At 42.6% G+C, this 27,262-nt stretch overlaps 1 protein-coding gene and 1 pseudogene across 1 annotated transcript in view; both read right to left on the reverse strand.

Moving 5' to 3' along the window:
• MYO18B (myosin XVIIIB) overlaps positions 1-27,262 on the reverse strand; it is a 1,377,385-nt gene that overhangs the window by 1,202,683 nt on the left and 147,440 nt on the right. The window lies entirely within an intron of this gene.
• Positions 838-26,781, reverse strand: LOC138266522 (cyclin-dependent kinase 2 pseudogene; annotated as a pseudogene).

Raw genomic sequence — 27,262 nt, forward strand, 5'->3', positions numbered from 1 at the left:
GGGAAATCTGTGTTTTGCCGGAAAAAGGCCCACAATGGAAGTGTAGTCTGCTCACCCAGCTTGCTTAATTCCTCTCATCGCAAGGCTCAGCCCTGAAATTGGAACAGTGGGACTGGACTGCTGCAGCAGTGCCTTGGAGGAGACAGTTAAACTGAAGCAATTTAACACTGTAATGATGTCCGTTATCCAGTAGCACCAGTCCTAACCCAGAAGTGTTTCATAGTCATCCAAGTATCGTCCTTCAAGGAAGGAGAGAAAAAGAAGCTGCTTCCAGGACATACCATTGTGGCTCCATTTCTAAATACCTAGCACCCCTCAAAGAGCAACCAAGTGAGCTACAATGAACATTACCACATACTCCAGCCACCAAAACGCTCCAAAACAGTCTATGTAATACTTCTGAGGAGACACATTGCCAGATCTTTTTGGACTAGGATGCAAGAGCACACTCTACAAGCAAAAGCATGAAAACTATGAGCAACAGTAAAAGAGAACTTAATTTTGTATATTTTAAAGTGTATGGGAAGACTAGATTCTGAAGTAGTAGCACATCTTCATTATTTTGTAAAAATACAACATGTTAACAAGAAACATGTTTTAATGAGTGTTGCTTGAAGGATGGTTTATCCCAAGCTATAAAGATTGAAGCATGTAGCTGAGTTTCGAGTTAATCAGGTGTGCCCACTGCAGGAGCTTAAGGGCATTAGGCCTCTAAGGTGACACGGCCATATGCAGCCCTATGCCAGCACAGCTAGCGTTCTTACAAAGAGTAAGAATTATTTTAATCCGTTCTCTACTGAAAGTTCCAACCAATGATAGAAGGGTTAGTCAGGTGGCCTAAGCATTCAGTATGTGGCCAAAACGTGCTATAAAAACGAGTACATCAATATAATGTACTCCTAGAAACATGTTCCCTCAGAATAGGACACCCTTTAGCCATTCAAGCAAACAGCCTATGGGCCTCTGAACGATGGAGCACAGCGAGTATAAAATCAAAGGAGACAAAAACATGTAAATAACAGCTGCCCCTCCCTCACATTTATCGAAGTCACAAAATTATTCTAGTTTTGCCCATAACTAGCTGAAAATATAGGAGGGCACAGACATAGCAACTGGAAATGGCCTATATCAAATTTATAAGCAGAAACTAGGTGTTTGAAAATAGATACCCTTCATATACCAGATACTGGAATGTTTAGCTAGCACGCAGTGATAAAACCCAATGAACATTTTTTTAAATATTAAATCTAACCTGCCAGTACTTCAAAAACTGGTACAGCAAGCACTTGTTTCCACAAGAAAACTTACATTCTTTCAAGACAGACTTTCTAAACATTTTCAGAGATTACTCAAACCAGTAAAACATGGTAGAAAACAGCAGATGAAAATCCATAGGCCATGTGGTGCAATTGCCCGCTTGTCTCTAGTAAACATTTTTTTTTTTTAAATAATGTAGGATAAAGTCTGTACGGTGGCCAGACTCAAGTCGCATTCTCAAGCAGCATCACATAGAAAGCCTCAAACACAGCTTTAAAATCTTCCCAGAATATGGTGGATATGTGTGGGAAACATCACCATAAGACAGACCACCACTTCCTACAGTCTTCTGAACATGCATAGTTTTGGTGTCAGGGCCAACAGTCTACAACAGTTTCCCTTAGATTAAAAGCCTCCATAGATCATAGTCTTAGATGGGGGATAGCCTTTGTGACATCACGGAAAAAAACGTGTCCGAGAGCAGACTTGGCAGATATTCGCTTGTTTGGGTCGTACTGCAACATTTGAGCTAAGAGATCTCTGCCGTCATCATCCAGGGGTGGCACTACTTTGCTGAACTCTTGTCGCACCCATTTGGGGAAAGAGGATTTATAATCTGGCATGGAAGTTACCCCTGGCCACACCACCTCGTCTGGGGTGACCAGTGTGCGGAAAATCCGGAAGAGCTGATCTATCTCCGAGTCACCAGGGAACAAAGCTCTACGAGTGATCATCTCGGCAAAGATGCAGCCTAAACTCCAAATATCAACTGCTGTTGAGTAATATTTGCAACCCAACAAAATTTCTGGGGCTCTGTACCACAACGTAACTACCTCATGTGTATAGGTCCTAACAGGCACCCCGAAGGCTCTTGCCAGGCCAAAGTCAGCAAGCTTGATAGCCCCCTCTGCGTTAATGAGTAGGTTTTGTGGTTTCAGATCCCGATGCCGGACACGGTGTGAGTGGCAGAACGCCAGCCCCTGCAGCAGCTGGCAGAGGTAACTCTTAATGAGTGGCAAAGGGATACCGCTGACAGAGGAGCTGTCCATGAACTTCTTTAGGTCCTGATCAAGGAACTCAAATACGAGGTAAAGCTTATTCTCTGTGTGAATGACATCCAGTAACTTTACAATGTTTGGATGATTGAGCTCCTTCAGAAGAGAAATCTCCCTTATGGCGGTGCTGGGGACGCCTTCTGTTTCAGTGTCAAGTCGGATTTTCTTGAGGGCCACAGTCTCTCCGGTGCTCTTGTTGCGGGCCTTGTACACCACTCCGTATGTGCCCTCGCCAATCTTCTCCACCTTCTGGACGTGACTATTTTTTTATAGAATAAGTGCTGCGACCCAAAGATTTGCTAAGTAGCCTGTGGCTATTAATATCTACTGTCAGGTGCTGAACACCAAAGCTGTGCAGTCTTGATTTAACCTTATGTCTTTGCTTCGCAGTCTTGATTCAACCTTATGTCTGTTTAATCTACCACCAGACTTTCCCTGCCTCTTTTTTCAATACTGAAGTTTCTTTTTTATTCATTTTTTCTCCCTTTGTCAGTGTTGTCTTTCTCCTTCTTTCCCCTTTTGGGTTTTTCTCTCTCTTGCTCTGGGTCAACATCTGATGAGGAAAAATAAGAGTTAGCCCACAAAAATGAGTACGGGTGGGCCCCACCTGCAACCTCTGGATTAAAATAAGCAATACTCCGACATCATGAAATCTAGAAGTCTCAATTCTCTTATTCCACAAACTGTTCCAAAGACATTGGGGGTCATTCTGACCCTGGCGGCCGGTGACCGCCAGGGTCACCGACCACGGGAGCACCGCCAACAGGCTGGCGGTGCTCCCAAGGGCATTCTGACCGCGGTGGTTCAGCCGCGGTCAGAAAGGGTAAACCGGCGGTCTCCCGCCGGTTTACCGCTGCCCCATTGAATCCTCCATGGCGGCGGAGCGCGCTCCGCCGCCATGGGGATTCAGACACCCTCTACCGCCATCCTGTTCATGGCGGGAAACCCGCCATGAACAGGATGGCGGTAGGGGGTGCCGCGGGGCCCCTGGGGGCCCCTGCAGTGCCCATGCCAATGGCATGGGCACTGCAGGGGCCCCGTAAGAGGGCCCCACAAAGTATTTCAGTGTCTGCTTTGCAGACACTGAAATACGCGACGGGTGCAACTGCACCCGTCCCACCCCTGCAACTACGCCGGCTCAATTCTGAGCCGGCGTCCTCGTTGCAGGGGCATTTCCGCTGGGCCGGCGGGCGCTCTTTTGGAGAGCGCCCGCCGGCCCAGCGGAAATGTTTGAATGGCCGCCGCGGTCTTTTGACCGCGGTGCGGTAATTTGTCGGCGGTCTGAATGACCCCCATTGTCTCTGTTTACTGGAGTAAAATAAGCTACAACAACCCTGGAGTTTGAAGATCATACTGAAGAGAAAGAAGTGACCCTAATCACCACTAAATGAAAGAGTAGGGGGCATATTTATACTTTGCGCTGTTTTAGCGGAATTTATTTTTTTACGCTGAAACATAGCAAACTCAACTCCATATTTATATTTTACTGCTAGATACGTCTAGGGTCAAAAAATTGGAGTTTGCTTCATTTTTTGGATGTCCAAAAATTACACTATTGCCATTGCGCCATATTTATCCCCCCATGGTAAAATTATGTTGGGGGGAGGCGGACCAAATGAATCATGTTTACCTTGCTTAGCGTCATTATTTAACGCCTGGGTCAGACCAGGCGTTAAGGTACCTGTGGACCCATTTCCATGGTCAAACACCATGGAATGGGCCCTCAGGTGCCCACCCTAAGCCACAGGAACGCCCCCACCCACACTAGAGGGACACCAGAGGATGCGGGAACCCATCCCAGGAGAGTAGGGTAAGTATTTTTTATATTTTATTTTAAGTGCCATAGGGGGCCCTTAAATGGGGGCCTGGGTGTAATGGCCCCTGCGCTGGCCATTGGGGTGGTGGGCATGACTCCTGTCTTTAGTAAGATAGGAGTCATTTTTGGGTGTTTGTGCATCAGGAAATGACAATAGGCTGGTTAGCGCATTATTTTTGCTGCTAACCAGCCTAGCGTCATTTTCTGTCACACAACCTCCTTTTCCCACACCGCCACCCCCACCCGGCTCGCGTCTTTCCTTTTACGGTAGCCCAAGCTTAGCGCCAGCTTGTGCCATTCCTTAAATATGGCGCCTTGCTGGTGCTGTAGAAAGGCGCAATCCAGAGCTAAACCTTTTTATGCAAAACTGCGTTAGCGCAGTTTTGCATCAAAAAGTATAAATATACACCTAAGAGTGAGTAATGAAACTTTCAACACAATAAAAGGGCGCAGCTGCTCTAATATTGTTCAGGTCATGGCAGAATTGTCAGCAGCCTCACACTTTGTTGAATAAGAGTGTGAAGCTAGCATAACTGTGTGGCATCTCTGCTAAATGGCAACTACCCTGTAAAATTCTCAAATAACCCTATTATGTTAGGACAGTCCGAGGCGTCTCCTTTAAGAAGTCTTTCCTTCTTCTGCCTGCTACGCTGGAGCGTTTCTCTGCAACATGACCAGTCAGGTCATTCGCATATATTTTCTTTTTTATATTTTTTCTTTTAACTGTTGTTATGCAATTGTTTAAGTTCTTGGATTCTCTGTCTTCCTCTTTGTTGGCTATTCTTCGTGCTTTTCTATCTGCCATTTGTTCTCTTTTTATATTTCTTCTTGCCAGTCTTTCTTTGTCTCTTTTGCTCACTGTCTATTTCTCAATCTATACCTATGACTCTAATCTCTGAGGGCCTCATTATGAGTTTGGTGGTCCCACCACGGGACCGCCAAACTAACAGGGAGGACGTCACTGCCATGGCGGTGATCTTCCTCCTGAGCATATTATAATGTTCCCGCCGGGCTGACCGGCGCAAATTTTGCAATATGCTCTCTCGCCAGGAACAGTGTTAGGATGTTAGCCTTGGCTCCCTTAAGGAGCAGTGGCCAATATTCTAACAATCCAGCACCTACGGAATGCACACTGTCTGCAAAGCAGACAGTGCACGATGTTCCTCCTGACTATATTACAATGTTCCCGTCTGGCTGATCGGCGTGAATTTTGCAATATGCGTTCTCGCCGGGAACAGTGTTAGGATGTTAGCCTTGGCCCCAATAAGGGAGCAGGGGCCAATATTCTAACACTCCAGCACGTACAGACTGCGCCCTGTCTGCAAAGCAGGCAGTGCACATTCCAACGGTGCTGGGCAGGGTGCCCCTGCACTGCTCATGCCATGGGCATTGCAGGGCCCCCGCTGTTGCCCCCAGCACTGGCTTGCTGCCAGCCTTTTCATGGCAGCTCCCCACTTTTTCAAAGGCTGGCAGAAAGAGGGGTTGTAATCAGCCAGCAGAACCATGGTTGGTTACATGCCCGGCCGCCATCACCCCATTGGCATTTTTGATCCTGGTGGGAACGCCGATCTTTAGGAGGGTCCCCTTGCCAATCTTGTAATTTGACGGTCGGACCACCACAGCCCAACAGTCCGACTGCCACCCCACTGGGCTGGCGGTCCTAGGGACGCCAGCCTCGTAATGAGAACATAGCTCTCTTTCACCTTCTTTGTCCAGCCAAACTATTCTGCTTCAGTTGTCCTGCAAAATTATTGTCCAGATCCTGTGTCATTCCAATCACATATGTCAATAATTGGACTCAGTGAACAATATGTTGCTTGGCTACCTGAAAAGAGTCAAATTGCATCAATACTTCCCTGAAAAATTGACCGGACGGATTTCTGCATCTCTGTGGTTCGATCACAAACCATAGTTCAATTTATGTTCTAAGGAGTGTGTTTTAACAATTACTTAAGGAACAGTGTCGTACATTTGGTATTGATCATGGATGAGAGAGTCAACTTCAATGACATGTTCATGGATACGATGCACCATTTTGCACCCAAGGGAATGGTTGTGATGCGGTCTGTTATGTACCATCTCAGACTACTCTGGGCAATTTGCATTAGCAACGCTTCTCTTCCTGCTGGCAAAGCTTTTATTTCTTTACTGACAACCAGAAGCTGTAAAATCTCAGAACTGAATCAGAGCCGTATGTTATTTGAGCCAATAGCACTTGACAAATATACTTCGAGGGCAAGCTCTGAGAGCATGATTTATACACAGACTGCACAGCACAACCTCGAATGTTCCTCAGGAATTGTTCCAAACATTTCACTTTAAAGTATACCTATTTGGGCAGTAAGGAAACCAATTAGGTTGCAATTCGGGTTTTGAAATGAAAGATGCTTTAAAAATAATGTATTCTCAGAGGTAACCTCGTAAACATATGAAGATCTAGGGGCCTGGTGGGACTACTCGGGGTTGTCGAGTAGGTGCGAGAATCTATGATGTATGCCGTATGAGGGACGGATCATAATGGATTTGCTCTGTCTTCATCTTCTTTGGGATGAGAGGCGGGACCCATTTATTTGGGGCAGGTGTAGTGTTCTGGTGGGTTGTTTTACCGTGCTCAAAATCCAGTACGGGTTGTTATTAAAAAAACAAGCTTTGATTCTGGCACACGCTAAAAAGGAATTTTCATATCCTTATTGGAAAAACACAGGAACCATCTTTCTTATCCAATTTCTCCCTATTATCAAAACAACAAACATTTACTTTTACCTGATTTAGCAAATATTTAAAAAGTTAATTTGCAAAAGTATATATTGAAAGTCATTAAAAGTTGAGTAACACAAACGAATATCCCTAAAACTGCCTCCATAATGAAAGCATCGTAAGAAGCAGTGAACAGGACATTAATTCGCAGACGCGCATTGGTAGGAAGGCCATAGAACCCGACAACCACACTTTTCCTTTCTCTCCACCAGGACCTACTTTGTTCATCTTCCGTCTGTCCCGCACGTTTTCAAAAGAGTTTAGAAAAAATGCAGGAAAACATCAGTAGCAAGGCCCATTTCCAAACCCATTCTCTGTACTATGCAGTACATACTCTTCCTTCCATCACTAAAAATACAGTATTTTGCTGGCTCTATTCATCATGCCTTCTATCTAAAGACACATTTACATTTCTTTCTCTGCACTTGTATTTTGCTTAAATGCAAAGATCAAATATTGTGCATTGCAGTACCCTGAAAAACAAAAATAACATCCTATCATGACACATGTAGGGGAAAATTCCTTTTTCTCTGGCTTTTCTGTGGAGATTATCTGGTTCCATGTCACTCAGAGATATGCTTTTTTGCAGGATAGGCCGCATAGGCTATCTGTTCCAAAGCTTTATTCCTGGCTTTAAGGTGTAATCTTACATCATAAATAAAGCTGAGAGTTTTAGAAGTGACGGAAGAGTATATGGGATCTCGGGGCCAGATTTACAAGGCCCCAGCGCCACTGGAGCGTCACATTTAGTGACGCTCTGGTGACGCTATTCACTGCACCATATTTACTAGGAGGCATTAAGCCACTTTTTATGACTTAACGCCCCCTTGTAAATATGGGCCCCTCCGATGCAGTTTTCTGCAGCAGAGAGCCGCACAATGGGTGTTGCCATGGGCGTTCCACCGCAACACCCATTGCTTTTGACGCCTCCCCAGATTTAAGAGAAATCGCAAATATGTGGCAGTGCCAAAAACTAACGCCACTTCAGGGGTGGCGTTAGCATGGTGCAACGAGGAGAAATACTTTTATTCCTCTCATTTTTTATTTTTCTAAGTGTGCTGCATAGAAAGAGCAAAAGGCCATGAATGATTGTTTATGTGCAGGAAGGTGTCCCTTTCTGCACATAAGCAATCATTTAAAAGTGACGATTTGGTACTTCTATGTGCGCTGCATCCGGTAGCGCACATAGAAGTGCCAAATCGCAATTATAGATTGTTTAAGTGCAGGAAGGGACACCTTCCTGCACATAAACAATCACACCCCTCAACGCAGACACCCTTGCACTATGGGGTAAGGAGGCCTGAGTTGGCACTGGCAGCTAAATTTAGCGCTGGCACAGGGGGAAACACAGGGCTGCGCTGTATTTTTGTAAGGATTTTGTTATGTTGAAGTTTTGAAGTAGTTCATTAAGTGACTTAAGTAGATTGGAAAGTTTAGGGGTAAAGACTGAACCTCGGTAGACACCTTGGACCAGCAGCACAAAACTGGAGATTGATAACTTTAGTTAGGGCATAGACATAAAAATACTTGTTCACCTCATTTGAACTGTAATTTAAAATCCTCATTAATTGTAAAATCTGATTTCAAGTTACTTTTCTGAAAACACCACTTTTAGAAAGTTGGCCTTTCCCTGCCTAAACCAAATGTGTCTTTTTTCCAGTGTCCAGGATCATATCACTGTGAAGGGCTTTTCTGTGATATGATGGATATGTATTCCTTCCAAACATGGGGACAAAAAGGTCTTGGGTGTGCGACAAGGTGTTTCTCACCTAAGGAGGATTTCCTGGGGTTTGTCTTGCATGGTAAAAATGGCAGTTTATAACTGCACTGCAGGTTGCAGTGGTAGGCCTGAGACATTTTTTCCATGGCTAATGGGAGGCACAATGAGCGCTGTAGCATTTGATCTTCATACCCTGTGTACATGTAGCACAGGCTTCACCAACTTACTTACCTCTATAGCTACCTGTATGTAGCTCTCCTTTGGGCAACCCAGCCTTCTAAATTAGAATTTTTGTCTTGGTTCAATTAATATGTGTATACTATAGTTGAGACTGTGTATTGAAGACTAAAATGTGTTTATTTTCAGATCTCAAAAGCTGACATTTGAAGACAAATGGATGGATTTTAATAATATATTTAAAGCTGATATTTGAGTGATAAATCATATGGAATTCAGGTGACTTTTTATAAATGTTATTACCTTGGTACTAAGGGAATTGCAGCTCTGGCAGTTATATATTACCCATGTAGAGGCATTCCATATTGACAAACCCTTTATTACATTATTGCTGGCAAGCATGAACGATTTACTGAGGTGATCACTGGCAGTAACGTTGCATATGGCGCCACTAATATAATATAGTTTCATGTGGGCAGTATTACAACACCAATATTTTAAGTAGCTCCCTCTGAGTTTCATTGAACAGAAGAAGCTCTCATAAAAAGGTTGGAACCCTTGATGTAGAACCATTTACTAGGGACTTATAGCTAAATTAAATGTACCAATCAAGAGTAGGCCAATTTTATCAGGTTTAAGAGAGAGAGCACAGGCACTTTATTACTGGTCAGCAGGGGCAAAGTGCAGTATGTCCTAATGCCAACAAAAATAAGTTCAGCAAAAACAGGGGAAAGACTGCATAAAGTCTGGGGGAATATCACACCAAGGATGTCAAGTCTAACAGTTGGTCATAACAGTACTGAATGGCATGGTGCATGCACCAAAAATTGAAGATGAAGAGGGATAGGGAAAACGGGTAGATATAGGCAAACCTAATTTATCAATCAATGGTTCTGGTGTCATATCATGTTAGTGTTAAATTTCAGCTGACCAGTGATAAATAACGTATTATGTTGATGTAAGAGAGATTAGCAGATGAATGTATACAACATTTTCGCCAGAGTACAATGTATAATAAAACGCTGGTACACTCCAAAACATTCAATTTTCTACTGTGAGAGTAAACTTTAGACTCCTTTCATTTGTTCTCTAATACTACTCCTGTTTGTTGATTCACCATTCAATGCTTTCAGAAGGGGCTTGCCAGCGAATTAAAATTTGCAAAATGTAAATTTTGGGTTTCAGTATTACCCTTTGATAGAGATGATGCTCCCAGAAGTAGTGGGTTCATTGTAGAGGTCATATGGTTTCATCCATTATTTACATAGGACGTTCTAAACTGGCCTTCTGTCACCAATGTGCCATTTCAACACTGGTGGAAGCACAAATTATTCGCTGTCTGTTTTTGTGTTATTGTCACTAGTGGGCTACAAGTGGGCATGCTCAGGTTTTGTGCTTACATTTGCCACTAGTTTGTATATGCTGGTAAAAGCAAGGGAATAATGTAGTAATAAAACACAATCATGCAGTACATCATGGACTTTTCGGAAACAATGCACCGTGTGTAGATTATAACAGCATACACGCCCTCTTGAGTATAATAAATAGACAATTTATCAGCCATTTTTGCCCACAGCTACGGTTATCACTTCCCAAGTAATCCAGAGCAGCCCATTGATCTGGCCACCTGACACATACAGCAGACTGACCAATCAACCAATTTGAAACGCATATCTTTGTCTTCCTCCCTTATGTCAAAGGCACAGTACTTCTTGCACCCAATCACCTCATCCCATTACTGCACCTACAGTGATTTCCTTTTGTCACCGTTTCTCTGCACCACCTTACAGCATGAAATACAGTTATGTGCATCCTACAGTGTTGAAGACCAGCTCTCAGAACATGCTGCCACTAGGCCACTGGACTGCTTTCAAGGGCATATTTGGTGCCCTCCTTGCATAATCCAATTTGCACCATTCTAGGGACCACTGGTCCCTGCTCTGGTTTGAAACACACAAACATTTTTTAAATTTTTAAGGAATCTCACTTAGAGTGACAGAGTCACTCTCCAGCATCTGCAGGCACCTAAGGCAAGGATGTGGCTGGTGGAATCTTCTGTCCTCCAGATCTGTGAAGATTCTACAACACAGGCGGTGGTTTGGAGGGATCCCCTCCGTCCTCTCTGCCTTCTGTCCAATGTGGGAGACGGTGAGCATTTGCATCTGCCACTGGGACAGAATCCCTGTGCATCGCAACTGTCACACCAACCAAGGCTTGCTGCTTCCTGCTCCAAGGGATCTTCAGGCTCCAAGTAGCCCAGACCCCCCGCACTCTACCTCTGCAAGGACAATCTCCTCTCTGCTGCTCCAGCAACATGGGATTCCTCCTCAGTTGAGCTGACTGGATCTCACTAGGACTTACTGTGCCTGCTGTCAGTTGGTTGCTTATGGGGGCTCCAACAGCTTCTGCTAGCTCTCCTGCATCCTGAGGGTCAGCTCAGACTCCATTCTGCAATCCGGCGACCGTCGAGGGACAGCTTGAAGGTGACTTCAGGGACTCCTCTGAAGCTCTTGGACCCCTCAAATGGTCATCATCCATCACCGTCGATCCGGATCTTCAGCTACAAAAGGATGGGCTTTGGCTCCTGCCCCACCTGGACACTCCTATGTGGACTGAACTTTGTCACCATCTTTTGCAGGTCCTTCTCATCTGGAATCTGCCCTTGGGTTCCAGTGGTCCAGACCGGCTTCTGCATTCTTCAACCATGATGTCCCCATGTTAGCCAATGGGAGAACCGTGTAAGTTACCTCTCTGCACCGGTCCACTGGGGATCTTCTAAGTACTTAGCTTTTAGTGTTCCACTCTTCCCCAGCCCTTGTCTAACTACTCCAAACACTTTGGTGGGGGACATCCATTCGCATTCCATATTTTTTGTATATGATTTGGCCCCCCTTTAGGGTCTTGCTAATTTATGCTTTCAATGAGTACTTACCATTCTACGTTTTGTGTGTTCATACCTCCAGAGGGAGATATACCAATGGTAGTCTAGTTTGGTGTGCCTATAGTAAAGTACCTTTATTTTTGCAACACTCTGTGGTTCCTTTCATGTGTGATAAGTTACTGTGTGACTACTGTGGTATTACAAGTGCTTCACATGTCTACTAGATAAGTCTTGGCTGCTCACCACAACTGTCTGTCTAGATACTGAAACACTAACTAATTGGGGTTTGCCTGGACCTATTATAAAGTATAAAACCATGGGTGTCCACCACACACTGGGCCAGCTTCCTACATCGGCTACATCAAACAAATCCAGAGTCTGTTGCAGGTAACAACACCTTGCTCCACCCTTACACCGTGGCATTATTTACAGAGAAAAAATTGTCAAGAAAACACCATTGCCTTTGGAATAAAACACACAAAGTGTGAAGAGGCCAGAAAAGGCATGAAAATAGAGAGACGTCAGGTAGCAACACACACACACAACACCCTCAGTCCAGGATGGACAAAACTCACGGTAAATTAGTACATAACAGTAGCTATCAGTTTGGTTGGCTGATTCAATGACGACATTCTAGTTAGTGTGTGCAATACTGTTTTAAGCATCTTCAAGCATAACAAGGGAAACACGGCTTTTTATAGAGAAAGAAAAGGTATATTTCATAATATTTAAAAGTGTGCTAAGAAACAACCTCAAGAGTGCTCAAATTAGGGCTCAATGTATTCCATCACAAGGGTACCCTTCCCTACAAAGAATGCTCTTTCCTGGTATTAATTCCATGGCATGTTCTGAAATGTTCGAGAGAAATCCCAGTCTTGAAAAAATAGCTGCTAAGTAGGACATTTTGGTGCGAAATAAAACGTAATTATTTAAGGGGCTACGATGACTACAAGATAGTCAATAAAATACTGAACCAAAATGTGAAAAGGTTGATCTATGCTGGGATCTACGTGCAGGGAACCAGCCTTAATCCCAGTCGCTCCGAATGAGCTTTTCATCATAGTTAGACTTGCTATAATTCGCGATACGTGTTGGTTAATCACAAAACCTGCTATAAACAGAGATACACAATTGCAAAATCTGTAGCTGCAAGCTCTGCACAAAATATTATGATTATTATTTTTATTACTAGTAGTAGTAGTAGTAGTAGTGTTGTCGTTATCAGTATAGTGTTTGCTATCATTATCATTGTTATTAATATTATCAGTGCTGTTATTAGTAGCATTGCCTTACTATTATTATAATAATAACCATCAATAATTATAATTATACCAATAATACTAATAGAAATACTACTAATATCACTAATAATATTAACAACAATAATGCTAATAGGAATGCTACGAATAAACCTATTATATTCATAACAATAATAATAATAATAGCAGCACTACTATTGTTAACGACTACAATAATGATGATAATAATGAAAATAATAATAATAATGATACTATTCATATTCATATTATTATTGTTGTTATTATTATCACTATTGTTACTATTAGTATGAGTGAGTATGATTGATATTTTTATATTGATTTCATTATTATTATTATTCATATTTATGAATATTATTATCATTGATGTTTTTTCCTGTAGCTCTTGTTATCCTTATTCCTACTTTGGCTGATACCGATATGATTGCGCAATTCTTAATAACTGATTAATGACTGTTAGTAGCTCAGTAGGCTGTGTTATTATACACCCCACCGGTTTAATTGTAATAAAACAGTTTCTTCTCTCAACACATCCACACTCATGAAAGAAATATGAGCATCCTGTTCTCTGGTAGATTTTGCTTTCAGTGAAAGTTTGCCATCACCAGGTCACTATAGCAGGCTATCGTTCGTATCAGTCCCTCAGCAGGTGTTCACCTTATCACTTGTTCCAGCTGGTTTTCGTGTTGGCTGTTTCAAATATGAAAGCATTCACCCCGGAGCTTATTATTTTGGCGTGAAAATCACTTTGTGTGTGTGGCAGGGGAGGGATGAAATGGAAAAGTACCCTGCTGGATCCCCAGCACGGACTCCAATGAATCCAGTAGGTATGCTGAAAGAACTGAGGTATACCTATTGAGGTCGCCAAAAAGGTGCTCATATAACAACGGATAATGTGTTATTCTAAACCAATCGCAATTAAGTGTTCCTTCTCTCAACAGTGTTCTTCTGTGCAGGTGATGATGGTAGGGAGGGTAGAGCAGAGGATTTAATTGGTTAAAAATCAGAGGTATTAGGAATTATTTTCACAACTCTGAGAACCACTGATATTTCTTATGAATAAAAAGCTGCCATTGCTTCCTGCCAGAGGTGGAGTTCAACATGGACTGTTTTTGTCAATGCCAACAAAAGCGATACATGTGAAAGCAGTAAATTGCTGTGACTGTACAGGCAACATTATACAGTTTCTAAGGGAAGACTGAAGGCACATTTTACCAATGTTATATCAGTGCTGAAAAATGTGAACCAGATGTCAGGGTTACTGAATCACATTGCAAGTGTGTAGTGATTTCTATCTCAGTGTTTTATTTAGGTATATATTTTTTTTGTAAAATTATTCATTTTGCGATAATTGCTAAGCTGCTTAACTCTTCTGATCCAATCCACACACAAAATTTCAAACATAAAAGCAATATATTGGGAATCATAAGAAATATAGTTTGTTTAACTTGATATATTATTATTCAGTAGGGATATTAATTCTTGCATAGATAAATAAAGCCAATGGAGGAGGTAAGGGCCTGTTGTGCTGCATTTCCATTTGCAAAAAGTGATCATCTTGGACCTGGCCATCTCTGCAAGATCATCCCCAAATGCTTTAACGTCACCCATTCTGTTTTCTGTATTTCGTTGGCATCGGGACTCTGTGCTGTTTACCACTGCTAAACAGTGCAAAAGTGCTTGTGCTCTCGCCTTTAAACATGGTAAAATTGCTATACACCCAATTGCCTCATTTAATTTATAAATTCCTAGTAAGGTAGTGCTTCATTTAGCAGGTCCTGTAAATTAAATGCTACTAGTGTACATGCAGCACATCGGGCCAGATGTAGCAAACGTTTAGCGAGTCACAAACGGCAAAATTTGCCGTTTGCGACTCGCTAAACGCGTATCCCAATGTAGAAATGCATTTCAGACTCGCAAATAGGAAGGGGTTTTCCCTTCCTATTTGCGAGTCGCATTGGGATGCAATACCATTTGTGATCCACTTCAAGTGGATGGTAACCCAATCGCAAATTGGAAGGGGTCCCCATGGGACCCCTTCCAGTTTGTGACTGGACCCCAAAATATTTTTTCAGGGCAGGGAGTGGTCCAACGGACCACTCCCTGTCCTGAAAAAAAAACGAAACTAAAGGTTTCGGTTTTTTTGAAGTGCAGCTCGTTTTCCTGTTAGGAAAACGGGCTACACTTAAAAAAAAAAAAAAAATGCTTTATTGAAAAGCAGGTCGCAAACATGGAGGTCTGCTGACGACAGCAGGCCTCCATGTTTGCGAGTGCCTATACTCGCAATTGGGCCGCAATTTGCGACCCACCTCATGAATATTCATGAGGTGGGTCATTGCGACCCCATTGCGAATCGCAGTCGGTGTCTGAGACACCGTACTGCATAGCAATTTGCGACTTGCAAATTGCGAGTCGCAGGGACTCGCAATTTGCAAGTCGCAAATTGCCGACTTGCTACATCTGGCCCCTACTGCGCCACCCACTAAAGTGGAACTTTAAAACATGCCTGAGGCCTGCCATAGCTGACTGGAGTGCAGTTTTAAACAGTTTTATCCTCATAAAATAAAACTTTTGCTAAGCCAAAACCTTACTTTTTAATACATATGTCACCCATGAAGTGTAGATATCTGGTCGCGATGGACCAGGTCAAAGTCATGAGTTCAGAGCGAACACGATGGAGCTCAGGTCAGAAGTCCAAGCGGGGAGCTGCAGCAGAGCTTCATGTTGGCGGTCGATGCTAGGAGACCAATGTCAGTGTGAGGAGCATGTCAGGCAGTGTGGACAGTCAGTGTTTAGCATGAAGTGTCAGCTTTGTGCTGGCTTTCGACTTGAACTGTTGACACTTGATCTTGGAGCTGATGAAGCATGGATGGTCATCGGGTGATGCAACGAGTCTTGAAACCTCCAGATCTTCACCTGGAGCTCAGAACTTGTAATTTCAAAGCAGGTGAAGTGCTCTCTGATGTCAGCCAAAGGTCCAGAATCTGTAGTGCTCCTGTTGGGGATCAGGACTCACTCCAGCAGAGGCAAGCAGCAGAGCTCATACAGGTCTGGGAAGATCCAGTTGATGCTCATCAGATGGGCACTTGCAGGGCAAACATCTGGAAGCTTGTTGTGTCCTTTTAGCTGAAACAGGAGGTCACTTTGAGTCTACCCTTGGAGTCACTTTGGTGGAGCCCAGAAATATGGCAAGAAGGTTAAATCTTCCTTCTTCACAGGGCAGGAGAGTCTTTCCTCTGAAACTTACACAGGCCTGTGCTCTGATGAAGGTGTCACTTTTATATCTGATGCCAGCGTTTGTGTGGGGGCATTCCCTACCCTACCCCCAAAACTGGTTCTGGTAAGTTCTTTCCCTTCTCATAAGCCTGGCATCAAAATGTCTAGGCTGACAAATGTAAGGGCAGACCTGGTGTCAGATTCCTTTGTGTGTGCTGCAAATAGGTTTCTTTGAAGTGCAATCAGAGCAGGGTACAGCTCCTCTTCAGCCTTCCTGTCAGGAAGACCCACTCCCCCGAAACATAGACCTTGCTTGTCCCAATGCCTAGAGAGAATACACAACCCACAACAAGAGAGTCATCACAGTCACGCAACCCAGGACGGAAAGACCCAGTAGGTGGGGGCAGAACATTTTCAACTTTCTAAAAGTGGCAATTTCAGTAGTGTAATTTAAAATCTAACTTTACCACTAACCAGGGGTTTAAAGCATTTCTCCATCTGTTCCTGAACTGAAGTTATCTCAGTAAGTGTAATAACGTAAACTAGTGGTAGTGTATAGGAGAGATAGCCTTTCAACAATAAAAAGTTACCTTAGGAGTTATTAGAGGCCAGGACATGTAAAACTTAAATACGCATGTACACATGTTCTACTTTTTAAATACCATGGACCCTGCCCCATGAGCCTTTGGGCTTTCCTGAGGGGTTACTTAGAGTTATTAGGAAGGATGGTTTAGGCCTGGAAAAATGTGTTTGTTGCCAAGTCGAAAAGGCAGTCTAACACTGCTTTATGGGCCGCAGTGGCAGGCCTGGCACATGCTTTAAAAGGCTACTTCAGTGGGTGGAAAAATGTTGCTGCCCACTTAGCATTTAATTTAAAGGCCCTGGGTACATGCAGTACCATTTACCAGGGACTTATAAGTAAATTAAATGTGTCAATCGGGTGTATCCCAATTTTACCATGTTTAAAAGGGAGAGCTCAAGCACTTGGCCAGTGGCTAGTACGCAGGTGGGGATGCACAGAGCCTAATTCCAAGAAAAATAAGTTCAGCCAGAAAGGGGGAGTTAAGGTACTAGGCCTGGGGGATACCACACAAAGGATGTCTGGTTTAACAGTGATCAAAAAAAGGTTTTGTACGTAAAGTACTAATTTCATTTAGGGGTTCTCTTTGAACTACATACCAATCTAACTGCAGATTTGTTGTTGATGTTTAGGAACTCTTTTTGAGGGCCTAGCTGTAGATAGGTAACCACCTTTTGAATTTCATCAACAGACAAACAGAATTTGTAATAACAGAACAGAATGTAATGAAAGCTTGGATTAGAATGTTGGAGTTCACATGTACACACAGAGGAATAAAGATGTGTGATTTACAGCTCTGTGTGTGGTGTAGTCATTTGGGTGTACCTACGTTGTGGAGGACACTACAACTGGTGACGAGATAGAGGATGAGTAAGCGGTAGAAGGACAGTACTCTCAGAGAGTTTGCTGTGGTCCAAGACTGCTCGTGTGTGCCACGTGTAGCTTTTTTGAAGTGTTGAGTCAACGGTTGGTGCATGTGGAGTCAAAGTGCAACTCCAGCCGGTGTGAAGCGTTTGAATGTAAAGAAAGCTTCACTGAAAAGTCTACTCATCGTTGGTCAAGAAGCTACGACCAAGACCAACCTAAAAGGCACCGCACTACCACGCAAAATACAGTTTTACCTAGTATGTAGCATTAACGCTGAAGGCGGATACAACCAGGTTTACAGAGAGCAGTAAAAGATAGTTTTAACTCACTAAAGAAAGGTGCAAACAGAAGTGCTGTAAGGCAGAGATCCATTAGCTGTGAAAAGAGAGACTGAAAATAAGATCCATTAAGTACATAAAGGGTCATCTGCTTACCTGAACCATTTAAACAGAGTCATCACACCGGGGCAGATGGAGGCTCCAAGAGAAGTGCCTGGGGTTGTGCCTCCAGAGCTGTCCATACCTGTAGCAGTGACAAATTCGGCATAAGGCCATTCTGCTGATGAAGCCCATCAAAGATGACCCTAACGCAGGCTCATCGCAGGGCCAGGGTAGGGGCATTAATGGAACAAGTCCTGATTTCTGGAAAGGAGAGCCAGAAAGAGCTCTGGTCACAGCATCAGCCAATCCTATGAACAGTTATAATGGTGTCACCTTCCGAAAACTACCACCACCTTTTGATAACACCAAAAATAAATAAATATTGGTGCTAAATGGACTGCTTGGATAGAGGCATTTGAAGATTTCACTGATGCACCTGACTGATAACAGAAAAAATATTAAGTAGTATCTCAAAAATATTGCTGGTGATGGTATAAAAGAAGACATAAAGAAATTGCCAAGAACTGACAAAGTCATGTACTGTCAGATTAAAAATGCTTTGAATATCAAGTTAAATCCAGAACCAAACTTTGATTATGAATGCTACATTTTCCATCAAGAACATCAAGGAGTTGGTGAAACCATTGATGAGTTTGTGGAAAGAGTCATTGCACTCATCAAACACTGTTAGTTCAAAGAATGTAATAACAAAGAAGCTATGCGTCAGAGTTATTGAACGATGTTTGTCAGATTCATTCAGGGGACAAGTGCTGAGATGGCTGTTTATGGCTGCCAGAGCTGAGGAACGTGCTAAAAGACAAGCTGCTAACATAGAGCCTGGAGGTGCTGACAGAGAATCAATCATGAGTGTCAAAACTAAGTCAAAGCAAAAGACTGAAAGACACAAAGTGACGTCCACACTTAAAAAGAATTTATGTTTTAGATGTGGATTTTCATTTCCACACTGAGGAAAGTGCCCCACTACTGGACTGTTATGTAGATGCTTGGGGAGAGATAACCACATGACAAGACAAAATGGGTGCCAGACTGTTTGACACAGTCCCACAAGACCAAGCGTCAACATCAGTTGAGGCAAACTGATATTAAACTGTCAATCACCATCTGAGTCATTGTCAAAGTGCTATGTCGATATTTATCTCAGAGAAATGTGCGCATGTTGGACTGGCCCCATGTGAAAAAAAAGTAAGTCAAAGAAAAGTCGACATGTCAAAGCACCTACTGTTCAAAGATTACATTGAAAATAAATAGGTGTTCAATACCTGTCATTATCGTCATAGGTGCATTAATAAACATAATGCTGGAAGAGAAATACAATGAACTATCTCCATTACCGTGGCTCGCGTCATCAAAGACCAAAGTGTATGCTTGGGCTGCATAAACACCCATAAAAAGTCAATGTTCACTTACAGCAGCAGTGAAACACAAAATAATTAAGGTACAAGCATCGATCCATGTGTCTCAAAGTACATCATCAGATGCCTGTTTACTCAGTTTTAACATGACTGCTGATATAGGACTGATTTCTGTGAATCACAGCATGAATGCTCATCACGAAATAGTAAGTCAAGTCCATTCATTGTTTCATAGTATAAGAAAGCTTAAGACAATGAAAGTAAAACTGCATATTAATTAGGATGTCTGTCCTGTAGTTCAGAGACACAGACAAATTGCTTTTTATTTACAAGAGGCTGTTGAAAAATCATTTCAATCAATACATAAACATTATATTTTTGAGCATTCCACTGGTCCAGCACCATGAGCTTCTCCCATAGTTGCAGTACCCAAAAAGAACAGTGAAGGAACTGTACGCATCTGAGTTGGCATGCGTCAGGTAAATAAGGCAACTGAATTAGAATGACATGCAGGTCCACACATTGGTAACATGAAAAGGAAATTGAATGGCGCAAAGGTCTTTTTTCACCTTGATTTAAATAAAAGTTATCAACAATTGAAACTTGAGAAAAGTTGAAGGTACATTGCAACATTTTCTACACGTCGGTTTGTTTAGAAACAAAAGAATTAGTTTTGATGTGTCATAGGCTGCAGAACTTTTTCAAGAAGTCATTCAATGGAACGTACAACCTGCTGGGAATGCATTCAATTATAGCAATGACGTATTCATTTTTGAAGCTACACAGAGGGAGCATGATAGAGCTTTCACACAAGTATGTTGTGTACTCTGTGATACAGAATTGACAACAAGACAAAATTGAAATTCTTTGGCCATATCTTTTCTGATGCACCTGATCCTGCAAAAGTACAAGCTTGTCAAATGCTGATCGAACACAAGATGTTTAAATGGTACATTCTTTTCTTGGCATGGGAAGTTACTGTTCAAGGAACATACAAGATTTTGCCACTGTTAGTTGACGTTGAGTTGATGAAGAAATATGTGAGAGACGCTTCAAGAGAATCAAACACCAAACACCATTGAAAATGCTACTGAAATGACATACTTCAATCCAAAGCTTCATACAGAGGTTGTAGTCTAGATTAGCCCGGTCGGGTTAGGTGCTATCCTTGCACAGCATAGTAGACGCTCATATGCTTGACTACATACTGTGGCCTATGCTAGTAAAACTTTGTCCCAAACAGAACATACTTACTCACAATCTGAGAAAGAAAGCTTGGTTTTGGTATGGGCTTGTGAACATTTCCATATATTCCTGTGTGATAAACCTTTTACATTGGTAACTGGTTATCAAGCTTTGCTGTCTCTCTGTGGAAATCCAAAAGCCAAGATGCCTCCTCGCATTGAATGATGGGGACTCCCATTGCAAAAATATGATTAAACATTTGTGCATCGGCCAGGAAAGACTCCGAATCCTGCTGACTACTTTTCAAGAGTGTTAATACAAGGTCACAATACACCATCCATGATACTGAAGCCTACATTAATTCCATTGTCAAATCAGGTACACCAGCTGCTATCTCAATAGCCTAAATTATAACTGCTGCAAGCCATGATAGTGATCTGCTGAAGTTAAAAGACATAATTACGCATCAGGCATAGAACCAACACAAACTGACCTCTCACCAATGATGGTGAATATAAAAAATACAAAATTGTCAAGGTTGAGTTGTCCATAACTCAGGAAGGAATTTTACTGCAAGGGTGAGAATCCTGATTCCGGAGAGTCTACGATATAAAGTAATTGAATTGGCTCATGAATGACATTGTGATATTATTGCCACAAAGAGAACTCTCCGAGACCGAGTTTGGTTTCCATACTTAGATGAAAGAGTTGAATTGGATCTCAAGGCCTGCCATGTAAGCAACTGCCTTTCTATCAATGTTAGTCAGCATACATTGGACATGTCAGAACTTCCTAAGCATTAAAGAGAATAGCCATCAACATCTTTGATCCACTTGATAATGGACATCCACTAATCGTTATTGTAGACGAATACTGACGTTTCCCATTAATTGAAGACCTATCATCTACAACTCACAAAACAGTCACTGGAAAGATTGATGGCAGTTTTGTGACATTGGACATTCCAGTCTGACAATGGTGCACCCTTTAAAAGTAAAGAATTTAAAGAATTACTGGAGCATTTGAACAAAAGCATCAAAAGAGTACATCTTTGATGACACAGGCTAATGGACTTGTTGAGCGTTTTATAAGTAGGTTAAAGAAAACAGTGCAGCATGCAACTCTTGAAAAGCTCAATTTGAAAATAGTACCAAATTTTACTATACAAGCCTATCGTTCAACACCTCATTAGACCATAGGTGAAAGTCCTGCAACTTTGATGTTCGGGGAGAGCAATGACAAAAAAGTTACCTCAATGGACCAAAAAGAGAGACCAAAATGAAAACACGATTCATACAAGGGACTTGGTTAACAAGCAGAAAATGAAAGATTATGCAGACAAGAGGCAATGTGAAAAGGACATCTTGTTTAGTAAAGAGATGTGGAGATTACCCAACAGATGCACAAAAGGAAATCTGATGCTCCCCATGATGCTGCGCCTTGCTAAGTGGTGTCTACCAAGGGACACATGGTGAATGTCCAGCACCTTGGAGAGTCTACTACTACAGACTGTTATCACTTTGGGCCTGTGACTCAACGTTTGTCAGCTCAAAATTGTGAAAGAAAGACTGAGCCTGAAAACAAAGTGACTGCTGCTGCCTCTTTACCATCCTTGGCAATGTCTGACACTGAAGGTGACAGCATACAGCTTCCAATAACCAGATCAGGTTGCATGATCAAAGCGCCAAGAAGATTGACCGAAGAGATTTAGTTGTACATATTTCTATATATGTGTATGTCTACTGATTTTATTTAAAAAAATCTTAATTTTTAATTTAACAGAAGGGGAGATGTAGTGTCTTTCGTGTTTTATAATGGAATCCTTTTGGCTCTGAATGGACTCCGTAGCAATATGACGTAATTGGTAGAATAAAATGTAAAGAGAGTTTGGTTTAGAATGTTGGAGTTCGCATGTACAGGCAGAGGAATAAAGATGTGTCATTTACAGATCTGTGTGTGGCATAAGTATTGGCAGGTACATAAGCTGGGGAGAACACTGCATAAAGTATGTATGCAGCACATCCAATAGTAATAAAGAGAAAACAAACCACAAGAAAAATCCCAGACCAAATTAGTAAAAATAGCATAAAATTAATAATTTATTTGATGAAAATGACAAATATCCAATCAGTAGAACCGGAGATATGCAGTGTTAAAGATTTAAGAGAAAACAGAGATGAGAACCACAAAGCTCCAACTGTAGTTATCCTGTCGCGTCGGACTGGAACAAAGTCTAAAGTTCAGACTGACCGCAATGGAGCACAGGCTGGGTACAGGGACCAGGTTAGACCTGCTGAAAAATGTACCTTAAATCAGGGTTATAGAGTGTTGTGAGTTCTTAAACAGAGGATGCATCACACACCAGCAGTTCTGATGAGCTGTATGGCTAAGATGAGCGGTCCTGCATCGTGATGCATCATGCAGCAGTGGTACCGGAGAGCTGGGGAGCTTTGATGCGAGGTAGATGTGTCAAGATGCATTGCACAGCAAAGGTTTCAAGGAGCTGCGGAGTGACATATCACAGTGCTTCAGTTCCGAAGGAGGAGGGTACAGCTGAGCTGAAAGAGAACCTTCAGGCACACTTCTAAGGGCCCACGGCTGGGATGGCACTACAGCAGGCCGAGTCCAAGTGCTGCGTTCAAGGTGATTGGAGCCTTTTCTGACCATGAGGCTCTGATCAGGAGACCAGCCAACTACTTTTTGGAGTCACTCTTGCAGTCCTGGGTTCTAGATGCTAGTCCATTCCTTCTCACTCAGGAAGCAGGAAAGCAAGCTAGCAGAGTAGCAAACCTTCTTGCAGAGAAGCACAGCAGTACTTCTGAATCTTCCACAGGTCCAGAGTTGGTCTGGGTTTCTAATATTTATAGCTGGTACCCACTTTGAAGTACGAAAAGGTTCTAGAAGCTTCCAACCCCAGAGTTGCTTGCAAATTCCTGCACATCCTGCCCTGGGCCCTGGTTGTATGGAGTCACAAAAGACGAGTGTCAAACCCTTTGTGAGGGTACTCAGACAGAGTTTTTGTACTGTGAAAGTGAGGTAGGTGACAGCCTTTGTACTGTGCAGGTGAGGTAGGTGAAAGCTCTGCTTATCAAGTCAGAGATGGCCCATTTGGCCAACACCTGTTCTTTCTTTGTTTCAATGTTTGAGAGCAATACACAAAGACCAACTGACCAGCTGCCAGCTACACCTAGCCATGTGACCCAGGATACGGACTGAAGGCCCCACATGGTTAGGACAAGAAAAATCAAACTTTTTAAAAGTGGCATTTTTAGAATTATGGTTTAAATCCAACTTTGCCATTAAAGAGGGTTTTTAATTGAAATTCTTTAGCCACCAAACTTGCTATTCCTAACTGCTCCCAATCAAATGTTATCACTCATTAAATGTAAGAAGGGAACCCAATGTTATCCTATAGGAGAGGTAGGCCTCACAGTAGTCAAACATTAATTAGGGGTTTTTCACTAACAGCAAATTAAAAACCGAAAAGTACATTCCTAACTTTTTAAATACACTGCACCCTGCTCTCTGTGCTGTATATGACCTACCCTAGAGGTGACACATAGATTAAAAAAAGGAGGGTTGGGCCTGGTAAAAGGTTTACCTTGCCAGGCAGAAAGTGGCAGCTGAAAACTGCACATACAGGCTGCAATGTCAGGCCTCAGACATGTTTAAGGGATACCTAACTGTGTGGTACAATAAGTGCTGCAGGCCCACTTGCAGCGTTTAATTTACATGCTCTCAGTACATGTAGCTACACTTTACTAGGGACTTACAAGTAAATTAAATATGTCAACTGGGTGTAAGCCAGTTTTACTATGTTTAAAGAACACATCACAAACAAATTAGCACTGGTAGCAGTTATAAAGTGTGCAGAGTCCTGAGGGCAGCAAAAACGAAGTCAGCAAACACAGGACGATTGAAGGAAAAACTTTAGGGGAAAACCATACCGAGGATGTCAGGTCCAACACAATCTTGACTATGATGGGGTGCCGTATGATGCACCAATCGGGTCACCAATATCAAAAAGTTCACAGATGGAGGATAGAATGGAAACTGCTATGCTGTCTCTCAGTACAGTTTATGTGCATGCCCCAGCCATACATAAGTTTGTACACCAACCACAGGAGGAAGAACTGATATAGTCATAATGGTGCTAAGATGATCCCGCTGTCAGTGAATATTTCAGACATATTGGTGTCTGCTCAACTGTAGACTGGGCAAGAGCACCACCTAGATGGTAGAAAGTCATCAGTGGCTAACACCCGTATCAGAATAAAGCCACATGTCACTTCAAATATAGTATATAACACCCCTTTCTTTGTTCTGTGTATTACATCAAGCCTTGTTTATTGTTATCTTTAAGGGTTGCTTTCATTTACATTGCTGCTTTTGAAGTTAAATATTTGTACTCCCTTTTCTGTGTGCCTTTCACAACACTTCTTTGACTAACATTTCCAATAAAATTACCTGTTTGAGTCTAGCAGCTAACATGTTATCTTTTTCAGTTTGTATTGTAATGCCTCTGCTTCTTTGACACATTAAAGTATTATATCTTGAACATATCTCCTTTTACTTAAAGCAACACAGTTTCAGCACACAACTGTGTGGCTCCCCTTTGCTTCTCATTACCTTAGATCAGATGCACTCTGAATATAAGTGTCTGAGTTATGTAAATACATTGAATCAGAGGTTCTAATTTTGTGACATCGAATAACCTACTTCATTGGAAATGTCTCTTCTGAAGATTTAATAAATCTTACTAAGTGATACCCAGCCTAATTACAAGGAAATACCAAGCCACAAAGCATTCTCAAGGAAAAATAAAGATATCTGTCAGTGACAGTGTTTAGACATGATGAGCAACAGCAGTAGTCAACGTCCAAAATTGGAGCTCCTTCAAACTAAGCTGTTCATTTCTCCACTATGCCAGTGAACTATTCAAAATCCTTGCATCATGATGAAAGCAACTGGGATGACGTGGAGGATAAACAATAAACAGTCTTTTGTGTCAGGTTGGTAGTATCAAACTAGATTATTTAAAGGCTGGATTCAGGTGCAGCTTTTTTGCTTGAATGCCGTCCTGGGTGGAAACATAGCCAAAGAACCCCAAGTTGGTCTGAAAGAACAACACTTTTCACAGTGGGGAGTAAGGTCATGGTCACACGGACATTTCAATATAGCTCTTAGCTGCTGGTGATGTACCTCTGACATTGACAAGTATATTAGAATGCCATCTCTGATATCCATGACCACTTGTAGTCCAGAAAGCACCTTCCTGATCACATTTTGGAACAGTTCAGCTGTGAATGATATTCCAAAGCTCAGGTGTGTGGAGAACGCTGTGATGTATCTGCTTCCTTGATCCAACTGCAACTGATGGCACCCAGCATTGAGGTCAAAGTTCGAAAATCACAGGGCCCTGTTGAGGTCTGCAATGATATCGTCCATCATGGGAGTGATATGTATCTCCTGTTTAATGGCCTTTTTTAGAAGACTCATGCTGATGTACAGGTGCATTTTGCTAGGTTGGTTTAGATTTTTGGCAATGACCATTGAGACTATCCATGGCAATGGCCCAGTGACCTTCTCAATCACTCCCAACCTATCCAGCTCCTGTTTGAGAAGCAGCTACAGATGGAAGGGCACACGCTGATGTTGTAGTGACTGTCTTGTCTATGTAGAGACGGATAGGAGGGGTATGGATGTTCCCCAGTCCCTCGAAGAGTCTGAGAAACTGGTTGAACAGTGCACCAATTAGGAACACTTGTACGTTCCTTGCAAAAGATACTAGGCCCAGGTCCTCCACTGTATGACACCAGGGGTGTGTTGGTGTCCTTTTTGATGATATAGAACATAGCCAGAATCTCCTGAGTGTTGAACCAAACAAGTACATTCATTGTCCCTTTTAATCATAGGGACGTCTGCCCCCCTGTATGTATAGTTCTTGGTTGTTGATGGTGATAGAGCTGGTCTAGGGAAGAGCCATTGATATTGCTGGAAGCCCATCACATTGACAGACATCCCTGTGTCAATAATGGCCTTGCCTGCTGCTTTGACCACGCAGGTGGGTTGAGGTCTCCTGTGTCGTTTGAGATGCTTGGTGAATGAGATGTGGAAGACTTCTTCATCCTCAAAGGGTGTACCATCTTGAGTATCACATGCCCGCATGCCATTCTGGGATAGGCTCTGAAGTTCTGCGTCAGTCAGCAACAACTGGCAAATGGATTTCATAGCCTTCATGCTTCTGTGTGCCACGTGCCCCCTCCGTCCTCCCAAATGCCCTTGCCAAAATGATTGCCATTGCCACAGATGAAGCACATGATTCCTTTGGCCAGGCAGTTTTTTTAGAGGATGATCTTCTCATCCACAGTTCCTGCACATTGTGACCGACTACACAGGTGCAGATCGCTTGGGGAGGGTGATCTTCATTCTGGTGGACAATGCATCCACGGTTAAGACCTTGACCACCGGTGGCTTGCTGGGGACATGCTTCAAGGCTATGTTCATCTCTGTTCCCTGGGCTACTGAGAGGTCATGGGACCTTGCAAAGATAAGGATGTCATAAAGTGTGATGTTGATTTGTCTCAGTATCAGACCCCAAAGGGTCTTAGACCAGCACCCCTGGATAATCTGTGCATGAATCTCCTTTGGCTAGTCATTGGCAGTACAGGTGCTGGCCCATTCGCGGAGGCGGGCATAGAAGTTATCATTGACTCCCCTT

Source organism: Pleurodeles waltl, chromosome 11, assembly GCF_031143425.1.
Source record: "Pleurodeles waltl isolate 20211129_DDA chromosome 11, aPleWal1.hap1.20221129, whole genome shotgun sequence".
Classification (NCBI taxonomy): Eukaryota; Metazoa; Chordata; class Amphibia; order Caudata; family Salamandridae; genus Pleurodeles; species Pleurodeles waltl.